Raw genomic sequence first — 21,662 nt, forward strand, 5'->3', positions numbered from 1 at the left:
AAGAGCCAGGGTGGCTCACTGGGCTTCTAAATCCACTTTGGCGCACATTCTCTCTCAGGGGCATGCGTCATGTGATGAAGCTAGATTTGCATTTGTGCTGTGGGTTTCTCTTTAAGAGCTGATATTATGTGGCAGAAGCTCTCTCCTGGGGGCGTCATGTGACGTTCGTAGGCGTTGGCATAGTAACTGGTTCTGCCTGCGCATATCAATGAGCTCAACTGCCATTTCAATCGCCTCAGGGCACGTTTTAAGCTTCCCATTGAAAAGCATTGGAGACAGTGCATTCCAATGACGGGAAAAAAAATTTTCAAACGCAAATTGCGCAAAAACTACAAATCCGATCGACACGAAAAATACTTAGCACACCTCTCATGGACGCTGGCTTCGAAACGACACCTCAACGGAGTCTGTGCGTGTAGCGGTTCGGGCTGCATTAATTGCGGAAATCAACTGGAAAATAAGAAGAAGAAGAAGAAGAAGAAGTTAGCAGCGTTCGGATTACAATATAGTGGTTTTTTCAAACCACTATAACTAAAGCTTAGGGATTCGTTCAGACCCTTGGGGACCATAGTTCCAAGAGTCATGATCCATTTAGCCTCCAATTGAGCTAGCAACTTATTATTACCACCCCTGATGCCAAGGTGAAGAACATCAATAACCCTAATTTTCAAAGATCTTGCATCACTATCAAGAAACTCTCAAAAATGACGGGGTAAGGTTTTCAATTCATAAGTGTTGGACACTGTCCTGACTGCACCAATGTCCCTCACATGCTTCCGCACTCGCACGCGAAGTTCATGGGTAGGGAGGCTGACGTATACTATGGGGCAGCCACAAGTGGCATAATAAACCACATTGGTGCTGCCGCACGATATCCCCCGGTGAATATCAAAAGTCCTAGATCCATCAGACTACGTGAACATGGAGCAGCGGAGGACATTGGCGCAGGCAAGACAGTGCCCACGCAGAAAAAATCCTGGAGTAGGACCTTGTGTATTGAGGAAACTGATTGGAGTGGGAATAAAATGGCTCCTGACTAATATGTAATTCAGATTTTTTGACCTTCTGGCAGTCATGGAGGGAATGTCACCCAGTACTGCCCCCAGGAAGTAAGGTAAACCAGACCAATGCCCAAAACCCATAACCTCTCTCTTAAATATCGCTGAAGGGGAGCTTAATTGTCTCGTCTCCAAATCGCAGCTCACCACCTGTTCACTTTACCCCATCCCAACCCACCTCCTCCCCAACCTCACCACCACTCTTATCCCATCGCTAACACACCTCTTCAACCTATTACTAACTTCTGGTACCTTCCCTTCTGCTTTCAAACATGCCACAATCAAGCATATCTTTAAAATGCCAACCCTCGACCCAACCGCTATGTCCAGCTATTGCCCAATATCGCTGCTCTCATTCGCTTCCAAACTCCTGGAGCAGCACGTCGAAGCAGAACATTCCTCCCACCTATCATCTAACTTGCTCTTTGACAATCTATAATCTGGTTTCTGCCCCATCACTCCACTGAGACAGCCCTGACCAAAATTACTAACGACCTACTTACAGCCAAAGATAATGGACAATACTCTATACTCCGCTTTCTAGACCGGTCCTCTGCTTTCGACGCAGTTGATCACTGCCTCCTACTACAGATCCTCTCTTCCTTTGGCATCAAAGACCTCGCCCTATCCTCACACCTTTCCAACCGCACATTCAGCATCCCCCACTCCCATACTACCTCCTCATCCCACCCTTTTGGAGTAACTCAAGGCTCTGTTCTAGGATCCCTACTTTTCTCAATCTTTACATTTGGCCAGGGACAACTCTTAAAGTCCCATAGATTCCAGTACCACCTTTATGCTGATGACACTCAGATCTACCTCTCTAGTCCAGACATCACTTCTCTGCTGTCCAGAATCCCATTGTGTCTATCAGCCATATCTTCCTTCTTCTCTCGCTTCCTCAAACTCAATGTGGACAAATCTGAACTCATCGTCTTTCCTCCATCTCACAGATCCTCCTTACCTGACCTATCTATCACAATTAATGACATCACGTTTTCCCGGGTAACGGAAGTCAGCTGCCTCGGAGTAACCCTTGACTCTACCCTGTCCTTCAAACTGCACATCAAAGCTCTTTCCACCTCCTGTCGCCTCCAGCTCAAAAATATTTCCAGAATCCGTCCTTTCCTCAACCCTCAAACTACTAAAATGCTTGTGCAAGCCCTCATCATCTCCCACTCAACATCCTTTTCTGTGGCTTCCCTGCTAACAGCCTCGCACCTCTCCAGTCCATCCTTAACTCTGCTGCCCGATTAATTCATCTCTCTCCTTGCTACTCCTCCACTTCTCCCATCTGCAAATCTCTTCACTGGCTCCCATTCCCTCAGTGTATCCAGATCAAATTACTAATACGGACCTACAAGGCCATATAACCTGTCTCCACCATATGTCTCTGAATTAATCTCCTGATATCTTCCCTATCCTCCCAAGACCTCTTTCTCTCCTCCACACTTACTCGCTCCTCACCTAACCGCCTCCAAGACCTCTCCTGAATATCCCCCATCATCTGGAATGCCCCAACACGTCCGACTATCAACCACATTCGGATCCTTCAGACAGAACCTGAAAATCCACCTCTTCAGAAAATCTTACAGCCTGCAATAACCCCACTGTCTCCTCACCACTTCCGGAGCTACCACCTCACCAACACTAGAGCTGCTGCAACCCCTCAACCTACTGTTTCCTTCCCCACATCCTGTATAATGTAAGCCCGCAAGGGCAGGGTCATCTCTCCTCTGTATCTGTCTGTGATTGTTAGTTGTTTACTGTAAGTGATATCTGTAATTTGTATGTAACCCCTTCTGCAGCACCATGGAATTAATGGTGCTATATAAATAAATAATAATAATAATATTAATAATAATAATAATAAGTGGTGTCCACTAAAACTGGGTGCATCACTTGAAATTTGAATTTGGCAAATTAGCCCTAAATATTTGTGGTGAATCACAGATAGTATAATTAGAGAGAGAATGTGAGAAATATGTGTGTCACTTGATTTCAAATATAGCAGAACAAATTGAACACTTCAGTAATCAATTACACTGGCACTGCTACTATTACCCTATCTCTATGCAGCTTTAATTATTGATTAATTACTGAGTGTATAGAACTTTCTCATGCTCACGGTGACATCAGATTGGTTATAGGTTTTCGCCAGAAGACACTTAGCAGCAGTAGCACAAGCTTTTCAGTTTCTCTGCTGGATGGCAGATTGTATGGTCACATAATGCAACCTGCCACCTAGATACAGCAGAGCTAGACACATCGTTGGACAAATGGATTATCATCTTCTCTGCGGACAGGTGAGGAATATTGTTGTTTTTTATTTTAACTCTTTTGCAGAAGACAATGGCATCAGTGGAATGAGCAATGTCGTAAGTATAGTTTAATTAAGATTTATTAAATGAGTCTGTCACTCTTTCAATTAAAGGACTTTTTCTGGATGTGTGTGTGTTTGTACAATATGACTGTGAGGTTAGTAATGGGGGTTTCTTACTGATGCCTCTCTATTACTAACCTCTGGGCTTGATGTCACCTGACAATACAAAGTTAACATCAGCCCCCCCAACTATCAAACCACTTGTCACCACTACAGGGCAAGTGGGAAGAGCGAGGCTAAATGCCAGAATTGGCACATTTTAGAGATGCGCCTTTTATGGGGTGGATGAGAGCTGATGTTTTTAGCCTGGGAAGCAGTATCCAAGGCCCTTTCCTAGGCTATTAATATCAGCCCACAGCTGTCTGCATAGCCTTTGCTGGTTATTAATTAGAGGGACCTTAGGCTAGTTTCACACTTGCTTTTTTTTGCAGCGCGTTTTTCCCGCAAAAAAACGCATTGAAAAAACACATACAAAAGCATACAACTGCTGCGTTTTTTTCAAGCATTTTTATGAGCATGCATGAAAAAAACGCAGCGTTTTTATGCGTTTGTATGCGTTTTTAGTGCGTTTTTACCGCGTTTGCGTTTTTTTCCAACATTAGGTGGCCCCTCACACTAACCCAAACCATGACTTTACTAACCCTGACCCTAACCCTAACCCTAACCCTGACCCTAACCCTAACCCTAACCCTGACCCTAACCCTTAACCAAATCATACTTAACCCTAACCCAAACCCTAAACCCTAACTAACCCTAACCCTAACCCTAACCCTAACCCTAACCCTGACCCTAACCCTAACCCTAACCCTGACCCTAACCCTAACCCTAACCCTGACCCTAACCCTTAACAAAACCATACTTAACCCTAACCCTGACCCTAACCCTAACCCTAACCCTGACCCTAACCCTTAACCAAACCATACTTAACCCTAATCCTGACCCTAACCCTGACCCTAACCCTAACCCTAACCCTAACCCTGACCCTAACCCTTAACAAAACCATACTTAACCCTAACCCTGACCCTAACCCTAACCCTGACCCTAACCCTAACCCTAACCCTAACCCTGACCCTAACCCTTAACCAAACCATACTTAACCCTAATCCTGACCCTAACCCTGACCCTAACCCTTAACAAAACCATACTTAACCCTAACCCTGACCCTAACCCTAACCCTGACCCTAACCCTAACCCTAACCCTGACCCTAACCCTGACCCTAACCCTTAACCAAACCATACTTAACCCTAATCCTGACCCTAACCCTGACCCTAACCCTTAACCAAACCATACTTAACCCTAACCCTGACCCAAACCCCAACCCTAACCCTGACCCTGACCCTAACCCTAACCCTAAACCCCCTTAACTAACCCTAACTCTAACCCAAACCCCTAAATTCCATGGTTAAAAAAAAAAACGCATATGCAAAAAAACGCATACATGAGCATGCCAGTGCGCACATATGCGCATCCATAGGCTATAATGGCCATTTTTAGCGCAAAACGTGCACATATGTGCGCATGCGCTTTTTTGCAGGGCCAAAAAATGCAACATGCTGCGTCTGGAAAATACAAACGCACACCCCAAAAAAACGCAGCGCATGAAAATCGCATACATGCGCTTACAAGCGCGCAGGTATGCGCACCCATGTTAAATATAGGGGAAAAAACGCATGCGCACATATGCGTTTTTTTCCAGCGCTAAAAAACGCAAATGTGAAACCAGCCTTACATCATTTTTTTGGGGTCTTCCATTTTATTTGCCAGTAAATGATATGCATACAGCTGTGAGCTGATATTACTAGTCTGGGAAGCTCCATGGGTATTACCCCTTCACAGGCTATAAACATCTGCCCCCAGCCATTGGCTTTCCTTCTGCTGATTAAGAAAATTACGTGGGAGCCAACGTCTTTTTCTGAAAAATAATCTTTTAATAATTAAATATATGTACAATGAGCTGTACACGCATTGTACTAAATTGTATATGTCACTGACATCTGCATATCTATTTGTATATACTGTGTGTAATCCATCTATTCTATCCTGCTAGCTCCTGCTGTGATTTTACACTACGTGGCTGCTGAATTGCTGTTTTTTCTTAAATAGAAAGATGTAATATATAAATTTATACAGGTACTTCTAATAAAATTAGAATATCATCAAAAAGTTCTTTTATTTCAGCATTTCAATACAAAAAGTGAAACTCATATATTATATACAGTAGAGTCATTAAAAACAGAGTGATCTATTTCAAGTGTTTATTTATTTTACTCACTTATATAGTGCCATTAATTCCACAGAGCTTTACAGATAACATCATCACTGTCCCCGATGGGGCTCACAATCTAAATTCCCTATCAGTATGTCTTTGGAATGTGGGAGAAAAGTGGAGCACCCAGAGGAAATGTACACAAACACAGGGAGAACATACAAACTCCTTGCAGATGTTGTTGTTTGTGGAATTTGAACCCAGGACCCCATTATTTCTTTTAATGTTGATGATTATTGCTTACAGCCAATGAAAACCCAAAAGTCATTATCTCAGTAAATTAGAATATTTAACAAAAAACACCTGCAAAGGCTTCCTAAGCGTTTAAAAAGGTCCCTTAGTTTCAGTAGGCTCCATAATCATGGGGAAGACTGCTGACTTGACAGATGTCCAGAAGGCAGTCATTAACACACTCCACAAGGAGGGTAAGCCACAAAATGTAATTGCTAAAGAAGCTGACTGCTCACAGAGTGCAGTATCCAAGCATTTTAATGAAAAGTTGAGAGGAATGAAAAAGTGTGGTAGAAAAAGGTGCACAAGCAATCGGGATAACCACAGCCTTGAAAGGATTGTTAAGAAAAGGACATTCAAAATTTTGGGGAAATTCACAATAAGTGGACTGCTGCTGGAGTAATTGCTTCAAAAGCCACCACACACAGATGTATCAAGGACATGGGCTACAAGTGTCGCATTCTTTGTGTCAAGTCACTCATGACCAATAGACATCGCCAGAAGCGTCTTATCTGGGTCAAGGAGAAAAAGAACTGGACTGTTGCTCAGTGGTCCAAGGTGTTGTTTTCAGATGAAAGTATATTTTGCATTTCATTTGGAAATCAAGGCCCCAGAGTCTGGAGGAAGAGTGGAGAGGCACATAATCCAAGCTTGAGGTCTACTGTTAATTTTACACAATCAGTGATGATATGGGAAGCCATGTCATCTGCTGTTGTAGGTGTGTTTTATCAAGACCAAAGTCAGCACAGCCGTCTAACAGGAATCTTTAGAGCACTTAATTCTTCCCTCTGCCAATAAGCTTTTTGGAGATTGAAATGTCATTCTCCAGCAGGACTTGGCACCTATCCAGACTGCCAAAAGTCCCAATACCTGGTTTACAAATAACAGCATCACTGTGCTTGAGTGGCCAGCAAACATGCCTGATTTTAACACCATGAATAATCTATGTGGTAATGTCAAGAGGAAGATGACAGACACCAGACCCAACAATGTAGACAAGCTGAACGCTGCTATCAAAGCAACCTGGGCTCCCATAACAACTCAGCAGTGCCATAGGCTGATCGCCTCCATGTCATGCCACATTGATGCAGTAATTGATGCAAAAGGAGGCCCAACCAAGTATTGAGTGCATTTACTGAACATACATTTCAGTAGAACATGTAAAGAAAAAGCAAGTCGGCACTGCCAATGCTACTGCCGATGTGAGACTGTCATGTCCATACTGCTCGTGGAGGCTGAACCCCGAGATCTCGGGTGCTAGTGCAGAAAACACAATGTATGGATGCAAATAAGAGGAAAAAATAGTATAGCACTCACTGATCCAGGTGAAAAAGTCTGCTTTATTTAGCAATCCACATTAAAACTTCATGGCCGGGAGGCTGGAGGGAGGAGTGAGCAATGTTTGAAATAGACCACTCTGTTTGTAATGACTCTATATAATATATGAGTTTCACTTTTTGTATTGAAGAACTGAAATAAATTAACTTTTTGATGATATTCTAATTTTGTGAGAACCACCTGTATGTGTGTGTCACTGACATCTACAGTATATATCTATCTATTCTATGTGTATATATCTATTCTATCTACTCTATTCTAACCTGTCAAGCTGTGATTTTACTGTCTGCTGTAGATGAATTGCCATCGTTTCATATCTATCTATCTATCCCATCCATTTCAGCTTTTTTCTCATGCCCCCAGACCTGTTTGTTGGGTCCAGTGGAAAAATATTCAGATTTCCCATTGACTTGCATTGGATTTGTTATTCGGTACGAATACACAGATATTACAAAGTATTTGTGCCAATTTTCCCAAATCTGATTATTTCACTATTCACTCATCACTAGTCATTACTTCTTCCTATAAAAACTGGTCAAACCTTCTTGTCTCTGCCAGTGAAAGATTTGTCTTCCTGTGCTGTGTGCTAAAGCTACAGTAAGTTGTTTAAGTAAAGTTGTTGTAGTGTTCTGTGGTTTGCTGTAGTACATGTGTATTTATATCCTGGTCTCTTTGCCCATTTAATTTTTTCTTCCATGTCCCTATCCTCTCTATTATTGGTTAGTGGTTTTGCATAATGGAGGTTTTCTGTTATCCCTGTTTTGTCTTTGTGTCTTGTTTACAGTACATTTCTGTCCCATGCCTCATGAGACAGGGGCATGGGACATATCAGGGTTTAACAGGAGCATAGTAAGGTCAGAGACTCTTGCCTCTCTACCTTCAATAGTACCCCCGGGACAGGGATAGATAGGTTTGCACTTCCAGGGACAGTTTGAGGCCCACTTTCCTTACCGGAGACCGTCACAGCGTGACACGTATTGAGTTGGTAGGGCATTGTTTGCTGTACCAAATATCACTAATTTAATTAAACTGTACTAATACTAACAGCCATGGTCAACTTGGGAAAATCACAAAATTAATAAGTTTCACATCCTGTTGTACCTGCATTTTTTTTTTACTAAAGCCACTGCAAAAAGTGATCGGAACACTTTTGCTGCTTTTTTTTCACATGCGCATTCTTTCTATGGGTGAAAAAATACTGAAAGAATTGACAGGCTGCACTTTTTACAAACACAGCAATTTTTCAATTCAGTCAGAAAAAAAATACCAAGTGTCTGCATAATATTTTTAAAATTTCTTAGCTTTTGCTGGTATTGTAAGAAGCATCTGCTTATTTGTTTAAAAAAGCAGCAAAAAAAACTCAATGTGTGAATAAAGGCTAAGGCTAAGTGCCCACAGTGAGTTTTTGTTGTAAAATTTTTGTGTAGACTGATACATCCAGGTATAGCTATTTGGAGGTGTAGAGATTAAAATGGTACCCTAGTCCAAGGGGTCCCTCTACTTTAAAAAAGTAAAACTTGAGTCTACGTGTTTCAGTGTCTCCGGTAGGTGTGAAAAATGTCACCACGTGTACCGGAGACACTGATGTGTGAAAACGGCCTCAGTTAGTTGTGTTTAAAACAGGCACAACTTATAACAGGAGGCCTGACGACAACACCTGTTCAGGGCTGAAAAGTGATCATACCTCTACCCATCAGCCATAATTTTTCCAACAGCGCCCAGTGATTCCTTGGTTTTTTTTCCTCTACACCCTGTAGCTTCAAAGGAAGTGACATACATTTTTATTTTCTCACCAGTCAGTTTTAGAAACCTGATGAAGAAATAAAAAAATGCTTAAAAGTTACTTTCAACATATGAACAGCACAGTGGTTTTACAAAAGAAATTACCGTAATAGGAAGAGTCTTTCAAATGTTCTTTGAAGTCATTTTTAGCGCAGTTTTTTGAAGCAGACACATTCCAAATAGCTCCTCAAAAAACCCATGTCCTTAGGCTTTTAATTTGTCTGTGCTCTAGCTTTATTGTATAACCCCAGAGATATAAAACAGTGACATAAGCCTAACATAGAAAATGTTTGGAGCTGTAACATGCAATAGCTCAGCACATTAGTTAAGGTTATAGAAAAACAAATCACGAAGTGTTATGAAGGTAAAATGAATGTGTCATTGAAAAAAAGTGAAGATTTAGGGCTCCAGAGGTCATTATCTGCTATTAGGGTTTATGTTGTAATGCTGAGTATCTGCATATGGTCATCACAGAACCAGACACAGGGGCTCCTGCCAAATCTTTAATTAAGAAGTCCCTATCAGACAATGGTATGCGTTGTGAGGACAAGCAGCTTCATACGTGACTAATGGGCATTCTTTAAACCTTTGAGGTTTTAGATATCAAAGCTTCACAGCTGAGCAAGTAGTATAAGAAATTGTTTTAGATTTGAAATGAAAAATCAAAATGTGCAAAATATAAGTTATTGAGCATCAATTCTGAATTGAAGTTCTAATGACACTGTTACATGGGAGAAGTATTCACTGCAATGTCAGCAGCTGTGGAGACAGTTACACAAGGGCTCTCCGAAAGGCAGTGAAACTAAATCTTGTTGCAGAGAATTAACATGACTGTGAATGACGCAACTTACAAACATAGACATCCTGGACTATATCAAGGTCACAAGAAGACAAGATTCAGGGTGAAAAGCTAGAATTATCACCTGGAAAATGCAGAATCTAAGGGGAACAGTTGTCAAAAGCTTGCAGAGTTCTGATGAACAGTTTTTTTAGGTTTCACGTGAATCACTAATTTGTCTAGCGAAAATTTTGAAAATATCAGCAAGAAGTCTGAATTTCGGCACCATTTTTTACTCCTATTACTTAAATTACATTGATAAAACTTTATTGATAAACTTAGTTGAGGATTACATGCAATTTTTAAGCTTTCTCACTTCGAAAACGCGCTGAAAATGCATTTGCGTTTTATATCTGCGGAATTTCGTCACGTAATGCAAGTCTAAGGGCAGAGACACACTGGCGAATTTTTCGTCCGAGAATCGGATCCTAAAACTTGCCCTGGCCGGCACCTCTCCTGACCTGAACTTGACAGCTGCATAGTAATCCATCATGCTGTCATGCTCAGGTCAGGAGAGGTGCCGGCCAGGGCAAGTTTTACGATCCGATTCTCGGACGAAAAATTCGCCAGCGTGTCTCTGCCCTAAGGAGAAATTCCGCACGCAAAACTCAGCATACCCCCAAGAGAAATTAACATGCTGTGGATTTGAAACATGCACCACAGGTTAGTTTACACTGCACTAAAAGGAAGCACAGTTGACATGAGATTCATAAATCCATCCATTTTTCTGGAACTGTAAACTATTTGTGCTGCTTTTGATGCAGCAAAAATAGCAGCGTGAGAAACTTACCAAAATCTCATAATGGGAACGTAGCCTTGAGGGGTATATTAAGAATCTCAGATCCACCACTAATCAACAGAATAAAGCCAGTGGGCATGTGGAAGTCACCTATCATTTCACTATTCTGTAATATTACCAAAAAGTGTTAAATATGATGACAACTACTGATCTATAATTTGCTAGCCTGTACATATATGTATCTATATATTACATATATATACTTATTATTTGATTTGCTCTTTTTTCCTTATTTAACAGTGTAGTTAATCTGCTTGATGTGTGACATGGCACCTGGTAGAATGGGCCCTGATGTGGAGTTGCTGGTGGTATCATGATCCTCGATTGGAGAGGGACCCAATATTACCTAATTGAATGACTTGGAGGCCAAAACGACTGCAGTTCAGTAAACCTTTACCAATCAGCTGTCATTTAATATCCAGGTTACAACAATAGACTTAACTAAACTGTGTGTACTTTGCAGTAGGTAATAGATTGCTCGGCACACATAGACTGGCATAGTTCTCGTCAATGCAAGTACTGTTTACACATGATGCAAGGCCAAGAATGATGATTTTTTTTGCCCTGTAGAAAACATAATTTCACCCAATGAATGAGAATTTTGCTTGTTTAGAAAGCTTAAAATGTGATGTGCAGTACTAACAGATAATCTGTTTGAATGTACAAGAATAATAAAACATCATCATTAAACGGGTTGTCCTGAAAATAAAGCATATTTCATTAATAGATCTTGGAATAATAGTAAATCCCACAATTGGATGTGTTAAAAAAAATAGGTGTGCTAAAAAATTGCTCCTGTGCTGAAATAATCTTTTGAATGTACCCATGATAAGTACTATGTACAGTAATGTCTGTGTTTGGCCATGCAGAGCTCCTCCAGTTCATGGTCAGGACACACATCAGTTCATGATAAGTTAGCATACAGATGAAACAGCAGTGGTTTACACCTGCTACATTCTGAGGTAACACATTTCCTTGTCTGGTTTATCACTGATGTGTGTGCATCTGCCTCAACACCAGTCCTGTGAGTTTATCATAGATAAAGTCAGTGACATATTAGCTCAACAGCCAATGGAGATCCTGGGTCACTGACTTGCTTTATATGGAGCTCAGAGGGATGAAGACTGTCATGGCTTGCTCAGCTTGTGGGATTAGGTAGTTCAGAGGTTAATGTGGATGGTCTCACTCTGAGATTCTGGGATGCTTTTTATAGCCTCATTGTGGGCTCATTCCTCGTCGCTTATACTCAGACCCTTGGCCGAGTGTGTGACCCTGGTGTGCTTTGTGACTGGGATACTATATGCTTGCTTGGTGTTGATCCGGTTCTGTCCCTGTTACAAGTTCTGCCTGTTCCTTTTGTACTGCTCTGCTATTCCCATGTATGACTCTTTTGCCTTGGACCTGACTACTCTCTGACTGCCTCCCTTGTACCGCGTTGCAATCTCTGTGTATGAATCATTGCTTACGTTTTGACTATTCTCTGCTTGTCTCTCTGGTACCGCGCCGACCTCCCTGTGTATGACCCCCGCTTGTCTGACCTGAGTTTCCCTAGACTTTACTCCAGGATTCCTGTAATAGAACCCTATAGCCCTCTCCTGCAGCAGGATGCTTAGCCACGCCCCCTGTGGTCACATGATCATAGGTCCTTGTACTGCTAAACTACTTTCAGTGTCGCAGGTCCTGTTATCTGAACTTTCCCTGCAGTATCGGACCTCGGGTCCTCCCGTAGTATGGGTGAGTTACCCTGTTCAGCCGCGGCAGCCCGCCGGCGCTGGCAGGATCCTGATATTATAAGTGACCGCACTTTTATTAGGGTTGGGGAAAGTTGTGTATATTTTCTGGGCAAATTAGCACTATGGATCCCCTGCAGGCTTTGGCTGATCAGGTCAAACAGCTAACCCAAATGTTCCAAAAACTCAATGTGGAACACTGCACGATGGCCCATACACAACAGCAGTTGGTGGACACCGTGCAGGGGGCCATGGCAGCAGGGTCTTCTGGTCCCGGCAATAGGGACGTATCTGTGGGATCCCCTGAGTCTCCGGTCAAACTGCCAGACCACTTTTCAGGGGATAAGAAGGAGTTTAGGTCCTTCAGGGAGGGATGTAAGCTTTTTTTTTTCTTTGAGACCCCGTTCCTCTGGGGACAAGTCCCAGAGGCTGGGGGTTATTATTTCTCTGCTGCGGGGTGCCCCCTAAGCTTGGGCTTTCTCTCTGTCTCCCATCACCCCCAAAAGAATGACAGTGGATGCCTTCTTTGATGCCCTGGGCCGCATATATGATGAGCCTGACAGAGAACGTGTAGCTGAAGATATGGTCATGAGTGTGCATCAGGGTAAACACTTGGCGGAGTGGTTTTGTGCAGAGTTCCAACGCTGGGCTGCGGAGGTCTCATGGAATGATGCCGCCCTTTGGGGCTTATTCTGCAGAGGCCTGTCCGAACGCCTCCAAAATGCTCTGGCCCTCCATTCCCCTCCTGACACCTTGGAGTATGCCATTACTCAGGCCGTGTGTATGGACCGCAGACTGTGGGCTAGGGGTGTCATGCATTCCGAGACATCACTATTTTCTGGCAGCAAAGAGACCGGTGCTGCTCATGAACCCATGGAGATCGGCGCCACTTGGGTCAAAGAGAAGGAAAGGAAACGACGTCGTGAGAAGCAGCTCTGTTTTTATTGCGTGGAGTCTGGTCATTGGAGAAAGGATTGTCCCTCATGCCCATCGTCCTCCAAGGTGACGGGAAACGACTAGGTCTGGGTAGTGATCGAGGAGGCTGCCCAGACCTTCAGGTACTTTCTTCCTCATGTTCTAAAGTTTTGCTAAGGGTTGAACTATTGATAGACAATGTCCCTTTTTGTTCTACAGCACTGGTGGACAGTGGTTCATCACTCAACCTGGTCAACTCTGAGGTTATTTCCCAATTCCAGATAGGGACAGTCAGGCTTTCCACACTACTTAAAGTCATGGCTATCGACTCATCTCCTCTTACCTGACCTGGGATAATTTCAGTTTCTGAAAAATTTACATTGAAAATCAGTTCTTCCCATGTAGAAGAAATTAAATGTTTTGTCATGGACAAATTACCAGCAGGACTGGTGCTGGGCATGCCGTGGCTTCGGTGCCATAACCCAGTGATTGACTGGGAATCTGGGGAGATTGTTAAGTTGGGGTCCAAGTGTGCTGATTGCTACCATAACTCAATTTGTTGTATGAAAATAGCAAAACCTGTCTCTGTGTCCTCTACTAGTCTGGAGGGCATTCCGGAGTGCCTGAAAGACTTTGTGGACGTGTTTTCTGAGAGCGAGGCTGAGGCATTACCCCCTCATAGGCCATTTGATTGTGCCATCGATCTGATTCCTGGAGCCAAATTGCCCAAAGCTCGCCTGTTCAATTTGTCAGGCCCCGAGCGCCTAGCTATGAAACAGTACATTTCTGAAAGTCTCCGTAAAGGGCACATAAGACCCTCGGTTTCCCCGGTTGCAGTGGGATTTTTCTTTGTTAAGAAAAAAGATGGCGGCCTACATCCCTGCCTCGACTTTCGTGAACTAAATAAAATTACTGTCAGGAACACATATCCCCTACCGTTGATTCCTGATCTCTGTAACCAGCTCTCCGGTTCCAAATGGTTTTCTAAACTGGATCTGAGAGGGGCTTACAACTTAATAAGAATACGAGAAGGGGATGAATGGAAAACTGCTTTCCTTACATCTGAGGGGTTGCTTGAAAATCTAGTAATGCCTTTTGGTCTCACCAATGCACCCGCAGTGTTTCAGAATTTTATCAATGTGGTATTTTCGGATCTTATCGGCCGTTTTGTAGTGGTATACCTAGATGATATCCTGACATAGTCTGTTGACGAAGTTTCCCATTTGTTGCATGTTAAAACAGTGCTTTAGAGGCTCAGAGAAAACGAATTGTTCACCACACTCAAGAAATGTTCATTTTTTATTCAGGAATTGTCATTTCTAGGTCTGATAATTTCACCTCAGGGATTTCGCATGGATCCCAAGAAGGTGCAAGCTGTTGTGGAGTGTGTCAGCCCTGGGACCTTAGGGGACTCCAGCGCTTCTTGGGATTTGCGAATTATTATCGCAAGTTTATTAAAGGGTTTTCTCAGGTAACTAAGCCTCTCACAGACCTCACTTGTAAGCGGGCAGATGTCAGAAACTGGTCCTCATCAGCTAAACAGTCCTTTCTGATGCTAAAAAACTGTTTCACATCTGCTCCTATCCTGGTCCAACCGGATCCTTCCAAACCATTCATGGTCGAGGTGGATGCTTCCGAGATGGGGGTGGGGGCAGTTTCGTCACAAGGACCAGCTTCTCTGACAAATCTCAGGCCCTGTGCCTATTTTTCTAAGAAATTTTCTCCAGCGGAGAAAAATTATGACGTAGGCAACAGAGAGCTTCTGGCTATTAAATTGGCGTTTGAGGAATGGAGGCACTTTTTGGAGGGGGCGGCTCACCCTATTACAGTTATCACTGACCATAAAAATTTAGAATACATCAAATCGGCTAAAAGACTGACTCCCAGGCAAGCCCGCTGGTCACTTTTTTTTTCCAGATTTCAGTTTTCAATTACCTTTCGGCCAGGGTCTAAGAACATAAAGGCTGATGCCTTATCATCTAGTTTTGAGCCCTTATCTGCCCCCGATCCGCCGTCCCCCATTCTTCAATCCAGTCTCGTGGTGGCCGAGGTGTCGTCAGAATTGGAGCGAGAGATTGTGGGGGCTCAATCTTTGGCTCCAAGCTCCAAACCTGTAGACAAATTGTTTGTCCCACAGCATTTGCGCAACAAACTCCTGTGGGAGTTCCATGATTCAAAGTTGAGTGCACACCCTGGTATAGCTGCCACACGAGAAGCAGTGGCAAGGGTCTTTTGGTGGCCTTTAATGGCCTCAGATGTCAAGAAACATGTTGCATCATGTGGGATATGTGCCCGTTCTAAGAGCTCGAGTTGCCGGCCAGCCGGGGAATTGTTGCCTTTGCCAGTCGCAGGAAGGCCATGGACTCACTTGCCCATGGACTTCATCACTAACCTTCCATCATCCCGTGGGTATACTATTATTTGGGTTGTGGTGGACAGGTTTTCTAAATTGGCACATTTTGTACCCATGACAAGTTTACATCTGCAGAAATGCTCTCTAGACATTTCCTGTCCCAGGTGGTAAGCTTGCACGGGGTTCCCACTAATATTGTGTCAGACAGGGGGGCTCAGTTTGTGTATAAGTTCTGGTGGGCCTTCTGCAAAACATGGGGGATATCTCTGTCTTTTTCCTCAGCATATCACCCAGAAACCAACAGACAAACTGAATGCACCAACCAGTCGCTTGAACAAATTCTTCGGTGCCTGACTTCTACCCTGCAGAGTGACTGGTCTGATGCCTTACCATTAGCTGAATTTGCCTTCAACAACCGGGTAAACCAATCTACTGGTAGGTCACCATTCTTTACTAATTATGGGATCAACCCGCATTTTGGCAAATTTTCTCGGATAAATTCTGGTTGTCCGGGGCAGAGAACGGGGTCAATTGTCTCAAGGACTTTTGGACAAAGGTTCGTGTAAATATTTCTAAGGCTCAGGAGAAATATAAATGTTTTGCAGATAGGAAAAGGGATGCTGCTCAGACACTGTCTTTTGAGGATAAGGTGTGGCTGTCCACACGAAATATAAATCTTCGATTGCCCTCCGCCAAACTGGGGCCTAAATTTATTGGCCCCTATGAGGTCATCGAAGTGGTGAACCCGGTAACCTACCGCCTCCGTGTTCTTCTTCCCTCCTTAAAACTCCATAATGTTTTTCACAGGTCTTTACTTAAACCCTTGGGGTCGGTGAGGGAAGGTACTGAAACTGTTCCTTCTCCAGTTTTGGTTGAGGGACAAATGGAGTTCGAGGTACAACACATTGTGGACTCCAGGCGGGTTCGGGGCTCTTTGCAGTATTTGGTACATTGGAAGGGGTACGGCCCGGAGGAGCGGTCATGGGTACCAGCCAGGTCAGTACACGCTGACCTTCTGGTTCATGCGTTTCATGCCCGGCATCCTGGTAAACCTGGAGTCCGGAGGCCCCCCGTTGAGGGGAGGGTACTGTCATGGTTTGCTCAGCTTGTGGGATTAGGTAGTTCAGAGGTTAATGTGGACGGCCTCACTCAGATTCTGGGAGGCTTTTTATAGCCTCATTGTGGGCTCATTCGTCGTCGCTTATACTCAGACCCTTGGCCGAGTGTGTGACCCTGGTGTGCTTTGTGACTGTGATATTTTATGCTTACTTGGTTTTGATCCGGTTCTGTCCCTGTTACGAGTTCTGCCTGTTCGTTTTGTACTGCTCTGCTATTTCCGTGTATTACTCTTTTGCCTTGGACCTGACTACTCTGACTGCCTCCCTTGTACCGCATTGATATCTCTGCGTATGATTCATTGCTTACGTTTTGACTATTCTCTGCTTGTCTTTCTGGTACCGCGCTGACCTCCCCGTGTATGACCCCCGCTTGTCTGACCCGAGTTTCCCTAGCCTTTACTCCAGGATTCCTGTAATAGAACCCTATAGCCCTCTCCTGCAGCAGGACGCTAAGCCACACCCCCTGTGGTCACATGATCGTAGGTCCTTGTACTGCTAAACTACTTTCAGTGTCGCAGGTCCTGTTATCTGAACTTTCCCTGCAGTATCGGATCCCGGGTCCTCCCGTAATCTGTGTGAGTTACCCTGTTCAGCCGCGGCAGTCCGCCGGCACTGACATGATCCTGATAAAGACATGGTAGAAACACTCAATCCTGCGATAAACAGCCAGATAAATATCTTAATTCAGAAAGCAGCAGCTGCTAACACCTGATGTGTCATCTGTATGCTCAATTATTATAAGTGAATGTTTTCCCTGCCTTGCCAGGAGCTATCCTATGTCCTAACCATGAACTGGAGCAGCTTTGCATGGTGAGGCACAGTCATTACACAGTACACAACAGGATCAAGTTTATTAGATTATCTCAGCATCTCTAATTGTGGCACTTATCATTAGTATTACAAGATCTACTGAATAAATTGTTTTTTTTCGTGGAACAATTCCTTTAAGGGTGAGTGAATCTCCCACTATTCAAAATATAATTTACGGTGAATAAATCCACCACAAATCGAAAGTAGTCCAAAGCATCATATTGGCCTAGAAAGATATATAAAAAACTCTTTGTAACCTTAGGTATCTAACCACTTTCAAGCTAAACACATACACAGCTTTACTAGTGTCAAAGTGACCTCAGCATGTCTGGTTATGGATAAACGAATGGAAGCTGTTAACAAACAACCTGTTTAGTAGCTCAATGCACCATTTGACTTGTGTTTTTTAAAATAAAAACATGTCCAAAAAGCATTCCTTTAAAAATATTACATTATTAATATTAACATAAATATTAACGCCATATCTTTTAATATTGGGATGATGGATGGAAAATTGTAACTGAAAAACAGGCTTGAATATCATTAACACAGCGAAAGGAACTTAAGTTCTGGTGGTGTTACATAGATGACTGTCTCTGCATCTGGGATGGAGAACAAGACTACTTTCAGAGATTTCTCATAAGTCTAAATAGTAATGATTGGCGTGTATAGCTCATGTTAGTAAAGAAAAAGTAAATTTTCTGGACCTGACACTTTTTACTGTAAAATATTGCACAAAAACATTCTTCAATCCAAGAGTTTATAATAATTATATTGAAAAAGAAAGCTGCCAATTTGGTCTGTGGTTGAAGAATGTGCCAAAATAAATCTGATTGCAAAAGCTAAAAGAAACTTCAATATGGAGGAGGAATTTTTAGAGCAAATTAAAGTAGTGAAAAAGAGATTTGAACAAAAAATATGTCAAGAAATACAATAAACTATAGAAGAAATTAAGAGGAAAAGAGGAAATTATAGAGGATTCTAAATGAGATAACTGGATTGGGATGTAGGCCCCATTGCAGATCATCCTGCCGAAAAGTTGGGTGTGCTGGGAACAGTGGAAAGCGTGATCAAATGGGGCCTGATCCTTGGGTGATACAGAGGTAGTCCTGCAAAAAATTTATTGCAAAAAACAAAGGAACATACAGGTGCTTCCTTAGCAGTTAAAAAAGGTCCTTTAGGCCGGGATAACACTGCATTTTAGGCAGTCCGTTGACAGACTGCGTTACACCGCAGTATAACGTGGTGTGACACAGTCCGTTAATGCTGCCATTGAGCCCCATTGTCGGGCGCATCGTGACGCATGCCGTAAAGCGACACGCGTTCGCGATGTGCCGTCATTCAGTGACGGAGCCTCGGACGCGGCCTGCAGTGTCTGAGGCTCCGTCACCGCTAGCGCAGATAAATCATCTGTGCTAGCGCAGATGATTCATCTGCGCTAGCAGGTATAGCATAACGCGATCGCGTTATGCTATACTGTTAACGCAGCCCGTCAACGCTATGCGTTAAACGGGCTGCTAAACGTAATGTGAACCCAGCCTTAGTCAGTTTCAGTAGGCTCCACAATCATCGTGAAGACTGCTGACTTGACAGATGTCCAGAAAGCAGTCATTGACACACTTCATAAGGACGGTAAGCTACAAAAGGTCATTACTAAAGAAGCTGGTTGTTCAGAGAGCTGTATCCAAGCATATTAATGGAGAGTTGAGTGGAAGGAAAAAGTGTGGTAAAAAATGGTGCACAAGCAACCAGGATAACCGCAGCCTTGAAAGGTTTGTTAGGAAAAGGCTATTCAAAAATTTGGGAAAGATTCACAAGGCGAGGACTGCTGCTGGAGTCATTGCTTCAAGAGTCACCACACACAGACGTATCAAGGAAATGAGCTACAAGTGTCGCATTCCTTGTGACAAGCCACTCATGACCAATAAACAACACCAGAAGAGTCTTACCTGGGCCAAGGAGAAAGAGAAAAAGAACTCGACTGTTGCTCAAGGTGCTGCTTTCAGATGAAAGTAAATTTTGCATTTCATTTGGAAATCAAGGCCCCAGAGTCTGGAGGAAGAGTGGAGAGGCCACAATCCAAGCTGCTTGAGGTCTAGAGTGAAGTTTACACAATCAATGATGGTTTGGGGAGCCATGTCATCCGCTGGTGTAGGTCCACTGTGTTTATTAAGACCAAGGTCAGCGCAGCGGTCTGCTAGGAAATTTTAGAGCACTTCATGCTTTCCTCTGCCAACAAGCTTTTAGGAGATGGAAATGTCATTCTCCAGCAGGACTTGGCACCTGTTCTCACTGCCAAAAGTACCAATACATGTTTTAAAAACAACAGTATCACTGTGCTTGATTGCCCAGCAAACTCGCCTGACCTTAACAACAAAGAGAATCTTTGCAGCAGTGGCAAGAGGAAGATGAGAGACACCGACTAGAGTTGAGCGACTTTTGGTTTTTTAGGGTCGCGTTTCGTTTCGTGAAACCCGACTTTTCCAAAAGTCGGGTCGAGCAAGATCGTCCGATTATAGGGAAAAGTCGGGGTCGTCCCGAAACACGAAACCCAATGTAAGTCAATGGGGAATAAAAGTCGGCAGTGAGAGGAGGACAGGAAACACACCTACAGTGCCCATTTGAATGCCAAAAGCATCAATTCTTCTTACTTAAGCTTGTCAACCTTAATTAACTTCATAATACAAGTTACGCACTGAAAAATGGGGGTTATTTGGCTAAAGTTGTGGGGGGGGGGCTGGCTGCAGGTTTTCATGTGCCCTGGGCGAAAGAGCGCCCCTTTAACACATACCACAACTCATCATGCTCCGATACGGCAGAGAAATAGCGGTATAGTACAATGAAAAATACCTCACTTTTTACATCTCATGACGAGGCCCATCTATTTCTCCATACAGAATCATTGGTCCCATATAATGTTTGAAACAGTATATGATAAGCTCCACATAATGCTACAGTATATGTTGGTCCCCATGGATGAAGCTCCACTGTCTTATGGGCCCAAATAATGCTCCAAACATAATGGGCCCCATTTCTAATGCTCTAGTGTATAATGGGCCCTGTAAATGCTGCTCCAGTGTCTGATGTCCACCTTTGGAATGTTCCAGTGTATGGTGGGCCCCATCTATCATTCTCCAGAGTATAGTGCTCCCCAAAAATTGCTGTCCCAACATTGAAAACAATCAAATAAGTCTCCTCGCTAGGGAATCCCTGTACTTGTCTGGATTCCTCGTCGTCCCCATCTGCCATCTCACTGCACAGTATTTCAACTTTGCAAGTGCTGTGATCCTGGGCAAGCAGGGGGGGCCCACTCGTTGGCGACGGCACTGGCACAGGGCCCCTGATAGTATGGTGGTGTGTCTGATGGCGGGTGGGCCGAACTTGCACTTTCATCTGCAGCTTCCTCTTTGTCACCGTGTAAGATGGAACTGTATATGGGAAGGGTAACCTGAGTTTCATCAGGGTCAGATTCAGGTCGTGTAGCATGCGAGGGGAATGTAGTGGTCTGGGTCAATGTACCAGCAGATTCATCGAGCAGTGGCTGGGCATCAGTGCACTTGTGTCGCCCCCAGGAGTACGGTCGCCACAGTGGCATTACCTTCTTCCTAGGGAGTGTGATGTCATGCTTGGGAGCAACGAAGGATCTCTCTAGCAGGTTAACTGATTGGGCGGCGTTATAACCACGAGTCATGACCCTCCAAACAGCGTTCATGAAGGCAAAGTGTTTGTTTTACGTGGGCAGTATGGTTGCAAAGCTGAACCTTAAAGGAATGTCCAGAAGGGCACCACCAGGAGTGGAGCCTACGGTTAAATTCGACTCCACCTGGGAAACCTCAACCATGCCAGCTACAGAACAGATGCACACATTGCAAGCTTAATTCCGTTAACGAATGAGACTCCGTCATGCCCCGCGGTCCGAGTCCGGCTTACTAGAGGGACACGTGAGGCTCTGGCACATGAGATTGGCCAATAACTGGTGTGTCATGCCCTTACATGTCCGTGGCTGCATGTGCGCTACACTGAAAAGGCCAGCGTTTGTT

This window comes from Dendrobates tinctorius, unplaced genomic scaffold, assembly GCF_039654945.1.
Source record: "Dendrobates tinctorius isolate UK_male_01 unplaced genomic scaffold, ASM3965494v1 ptg000292l, whole genome shotgun sequence".
Lineage (NCBI taxonomy): Eukaryota > Metazoa > Chordata > Amphibia > Anura > Dendrobatidae > Dendrobates > Dendrobates tinctorius.